The following is a 6000-nucleotide window of genomic DNA, read 5'->3' as shown; positions in this document are numbered from 1 at the left end:
CTCTCATACGGGCCTCGCCCACGGGTCTCACCCAACTATGTCCTGGAGCGGCCTCTCCCAAGGTCTCACCTCTCTAGGGCTATACAGGCAAACTCCCTATCATCCTCATCCACTCCCCATTCCTGATCCCTATCTGATCACTAGGAGATAAGGGCCTCGCCCCAACTCCGCCAACGAAGCTACTATGGAATGCTATGGCTTACCCGCTGTCTTACATCACCTTCTATCACCATCTGGTAGTGAATGCTACAGTTGCCTCGTAGTCTAACAACACTTTCCACCACTGACTGCTAGTGAATGCTACGGCTGCCCCGTAGTTTGACAGCACTTTCCACCACTGACTGCTAGTGAATGCTACGGCTGCCCCGTAGTTTGACAACACTTTCCACCACTGACTGCTAGTGAATGCTACAGCTGCCCCGTAGTCTGACAACACTTTCCACCACTGACTGCTGATACGAAAGCACCCCATGCTGTCAGTTCTCAAGATCCTCCTTCTGACTCACTCGAGCCCTACAGGCGATCCACCAACCTAAATTCCCAACCACATACTAACCATCACCAATACACGCACTAACTGAGGGGGAGTTTCTCAACCTCCCAACCCTGAACTCCTCAATCCATCAAACGTTGTACCACTTCTTTTCCTTCTCGGATGTCGCGCACTCATTCTGGTTATGCATGCTCTTACCTTTGCAACCTTAGAGGATTCTCCCCCACTTCGATCCTGCTTAACCCTTGCTGAAAAGAATTCCCAATCCTTGCTACCATTCCATAATCAACCTGCTGAGGAACCCCAAGCTTACCATAGCTAGGGATCTAACCAGTCCATTTCTAAAATTGTACGGCTCCAAACTAGCGAGACATACCAAGTCCCTCCCAGGCATGCTACAGTTACTGCATCCTAAGCAACCTTCTCCAATAGAGCACATCCCTTAACTACCATTCAAATATCCAAGGTATGCAGATGGCATATAACTCGATCACGATCAAGCCGCACAAAAAAATAAAATACTCATACCGATAATGATGCAGAACCATAACAATATAATCATGCTTAAATAAAAGAACTGAAAACGGAAATCGCATACCTACAACGTCCAATGCTGCTCGCGCCTCCAAGGTAGTCATCTGAAAAGCCCTACCTCCTACCGCAGGCGCCTCTACACGACTCTGACGGCCGTCTGTGATCCTCAAAGTTGCAGGGGCAGGTGCCATCACCCGTCCTGCTGAAAACAAACTGGGGCAATGGGCCTTCTTGTGGCCCCGCTGATTGCAGTGAAAACATATCAAGTCATATCCCAGAATGGTGGTAATAGTACAATCCCTGCTAAAATGACCAGTCCAACCACACTTGAAGCAGCCAGACTCACTGCCGCTACCACCCCTGCACGCGCCCCCGTGCGCCCTGCCATACTTCCCGTATCGGCTGCGGTCCTGATAATCTCTCGATCTCGAATCCAATCCCTTGGGCCTTTTACCCGAACCCGCGGCTACCTGAACCTTATCCGGCTTCCTCTTCCGGATCTGCTCCAAATCAATTTCCCTCTCTCTGGCCCGAGAAATCATATCTTCCAGCGTCTTACAGCCGGACCTGCTCACGAACTCCTTGATGTCAGCCCTCAACATCTCATGATATCGGGCCTTCTTCATCTCCTCATCCGTGACATACTGCGGTACAAGAAGAGCCCTCTCCCTGAACTTGGCGGTGATCTCTGCCACAGTCTCAGTGGTCTGCATCAAATCCTGAAACTCCCGTGCCAACTGTTGCACCTTAATAATTAGCGAAAACTCCGCCCTGAACCTGGCCGATAAATCGCTCCAAGTCATCGCGTCCAACGCGACATCATCCCCCAGAGCATGACCAATCTCCTCCCACCAATCCCTCGCTCTGTCCTTCAGAAGACAGGAAGCGAGTCTGACCTTGTCCCCCTCAGGACACAGGCTAGTACGGAATGCGTTGGCAACATCAGCCAACCATCTGCTGCTGGCGATGGGCTCCCTAGCCCCATGATAATCGGGTGCTCCGCAAGCCCTGAACTCTCGAAATGTCAAGGTACGCGCTCCCATCAAAGCCATCATCTCGGTATGGAAGGCTCCCAACCTCTCATCTAAAATCTCCAATATACCCTCCTTGACCGTGCCAAAGATCACAGGAGTCTAGTCTAGAATACTGCGCGTAACCTCGGCTGATATCAACTCCCTCATTCGCTCCTCGAGCTGCTCGACTCCTGAACCCGAGCCTGATCCCTCTCCGGCGCCTGGTCCGCTCATTGGTCTCTGTCGCAACGTCACCATGCTGAAAATATAATACATCCTCTATCAGAATACTTATCACTGCTGCGAGACCAAACACACCCTACCAGGTTCCTGATCTTGTCTCGGCCTTTCCCGAATCGAGTACGGATCCTATGCTTTCAGTAGTACGGGCCCATACTACCTTCCCCATCTATCTGTACTTTCCTCAGGAATTGCTTCGACTCCACCAGGTCCCTTATCCACTACTAACACTCCCAGCACTATCTCATCCTAGGCTTACCCTAGGGAAAACCTCTGACTCAACTCAAACCAGTCCTCAGTTGCTGAAGGTCTCCTTGTGATGCCAATTAGCCATTACCTGGATACCATCACATGTGACAAGGCTCAGATAATCCTTCGAGTTAAAGACTCGTCCCTACAACGGTTGGACTCAAACAAGAGCTGCGAAATAGGGCCAAATCCAACACTCTGAGATTATTCAACCCTGATCACATGTGACGTGATGTATCCACCTAATAGCTAACTCCCATCACTCGGAATCCCACATTGCACAAAGCAAGCAGCATTCAGACAAGGGAAAAATCTAACCACAACATACTCAAGCAATCATATCCACATAGCAAGAATCTGAACTAGCATGCAACACAAACACATAAACTCAGGCATAACCTAAACAGGCTATCCTACTACTGTCTAATCAGCACTATCATGCAGCTCAAGGCACATATAATAGGCACATAAGGCATCCTCCCTAGATCCTTAGTCCTAATCTAGCATGTTGTTCTACTAACTGATAATCATAACATAAACTTGTATGGGTATTTTGGGGTACTTACTTGAGCTCAGCTAATTGCATGCACTACACCCTTTTCTCTTATCAAAATTCTTTTCTTTCTAAATTCTTTTCGCTTTTCTAAAACTGTTTCATTTCTAAAACACTTTTTACAAAACTTGTCCTTTCATTTTGAAAACTTTTATCCCAATCCCTTAGTTTGAGTTCAGACACACCCGAGGGTATGTCCGAATCCCTCAAACCAAGGCTCTGATACCAACTTGTAACGTCCCAAAATTCAAGACTAAAAATTTCTTTTAATAAAACATTACTTAAAGCAAATTCATCAATCCAAAACATAATTATAGTATTAATTTCCAAAACACATGTTCGTTATCAGAGTAAACATTCACATGCTGTCTAATCTATGGTGTGTGCCATGCGATCAACCCGAGCTCTTCCCTCCGCTACCGGAAGTACCTGAAACCAAAACTGAAAACCGTAAGCACGAAGCTTAGTGAGTTCCCCACCCTACCACATACCATGCATCACCACATACTGCACATACTGGGCCACGCCCGCTATCCTGGGCCTCGCCCCCTAACTCGGGCCTCGCCCGCTACAACGGCCCCGCCGCTCCATGCCCCGCCTGGCTTCGAGCCCCGCTCGGATACAAATCTGTTTCACTTAGGCCTCGCCTGTCACAGGGCCTCGCCCTCTAACATATAATAACACATAAACATATCACAACACATAAGCTAAACACATACTAACGGATCCTGTCCTAAGGCCTTGCCTGTCCTGCTACTGATGAGTCATGGAAACCCGTCCATGCTCCTACTGATAGTGAGATACGGGCCCAACCCACACTCACTCTTTCCCTAACTCGGGCCTCCCCCCTGATCTGTTGCTAATGAGATGTGGAACACCATTCGTACTCTGCTATTGGTGAGATACGGGACCTCGCCCACACTCACCTCCCTACCAGGCACATACAAGTATCACACAGACAACAAGTATAAACTATCACATAAACCATTCCTTGGGCACCCGCCTGCTATCATTGGACCTCGTCCTGAATATCATACTAGCATACTGTGCCTAGGGCTAACCCCCGGGTCTTCTACTCATAACTACATGGGCCGGCATTGTGGCCTTAGACCCATTCACACAAAGGGAAGCTCACCTGCACTTGTTGAACTTGCTGATAACCCCTCTAGCTGCTGCCCGGCAACTCTCTGAACTCCTGCTCCACTAGCTCCCCGAGCTACCAATATCAATGCAACACTTAGTCTAACTGTCCCCTGAAAGTCAACTAAGTCAACTCTGGTCAAAGTCAAAGTCCTGGTCAAAGTCAACCTTCCAGGTCAACCCTACTTGTCGAGTCTGCCTACTGACTCGCAGAGTTCATATGCTCAGATTCCTTCCATTCGCGACTCGACTCGCCGAGTCCACCGATTTCCGAGTCCTGACCTGTCCAACTCACCGAGTATCCACTCAACTCACTGATTCGAGTCTCAACTCGAAGGGTTTGGGGTTTCGCGACTTGACTCGTCGAGTCCAAGAACAGACTCACCGAGTCCAAGACAACCTTCAACAGACTCGCCGAGTTGTTCTTCCAACTCGCCGAGTTCCTGCCCAACTTCATCCGACTCACTGAGTCTACCCATGTGACTCACCGAGTCACTCCAGCTCTTAATCCATGCAGTGGCTCTTTGAGCCAAACAGGGGCTCCAACACATAGATCCATACTTCTAAGGCCTATTCCTCACGTAAAGTGGCAAACTTTACATGTAGAGAAGGAGATCTAGGCTAAATACACCATACACTAGGGTTTGTGACAACCATGCTTCACCAACATACCAAGAGCTGATACTTTATGGGATTCTAGACCAAAACAAGCATGGATCTGAGGTAGCAACCTCAGATCTGAACTTCTAGCTCGAAATGGTTACTATCATGCCAAGAATGCCCAAAGCACACACATAGATCTAGGTACAAAGGAGTCCAAGAACTAGTTTATTACCTCTAAATGCTCAGAAATGTCTTCCCAATCCCGGATCTACAGCCCCCTTCTTGCACCTCCAAGATTCTTCCTCCTTCTCCAAGCTTTAATGCACTCTTCAAGGCAATAATTAGCTCAAAAATGGATATGGCGGCTAGGGTTTAGTGTTCTGGGTTAGAGAGGCAGTAGAGGAACCCTAAGGAAGAGAATGAGGCGCTTAAATAGGCTCCAAGTCCTGGATATAGGGTTTTCCTCGTTCAGACCAGACTCGCCGAGTCTCCTTGGCCGACTCGCCGAGTTGGTCACTTACTCCTCGACATGGATCCCACTCGAACTCACCGAGTTCCTCCTTGGACTCGACGAGTCGTCCCTTAAAATTAGGGTTTTCTTTCCTTTCTTGGCATTCCTAACTTTGGGTGTTACATAGAATGACTTCTAGAGCCCGAGAGCAGGAAACTTGTTTGGAACACCTTTGGAAAAGGGATAATATGTGGGAGGTCTATGGATAGGGTCTGACAGAAGGGTTATTCATCGTATCAGGATTTTGTGGTTTTAGAAACCATTCGTGATTGACGGACGAAAGCACCAAGGGAAGTAGCTCGTCGCTGAGGTATTAGTTGGAGCATCTATCTTTTGGTCGTTAGGAGTTGAGTGTGTGGTCATTCAAGCATTAGGACTGTCAGTTTCACTGGGATTCAGGAAGTGTTCATTAGGTTCTTAGAAGTGTGGGATCAATTGGGATTTGCTAGTAATGGAGCACTAGTTGTAAAGAGTTGATTTTCATTGGATCGATTGTTGTGAAGTGAGAAGGATTGGGAATCCTCCAATTTTCATGTGTTGTGAAGGCTTAGTCGAATCTAAGTGAGGGAGAGTGACCCCAGGATGCAGAAGCGGGAGAGGTTTTGAAACGGGGATAAGTTTCACAACCCGACAGGGAGAATGGAGGCTCCAGTGGCTACTTGGT

This window comes from Lactuca serriola, chromosome 2 (genome assembly GCF_051521515.1).
Source record: "Lactuca serriola cultivar US96UC23 chromosome 2, Lser_US96UC23_V15, whole genome shotgun sequence".
Classification (NCBI taxonomy): domain Eukaryota; kingdom Viridiplantae; phylum Streptophyta; class Magnoliopsida; order Asterales; family Asteraceae; genus Lactuca; species Lactuca serriola.
Note: the sequence above shows the minus strand (reverse complement) of the source record.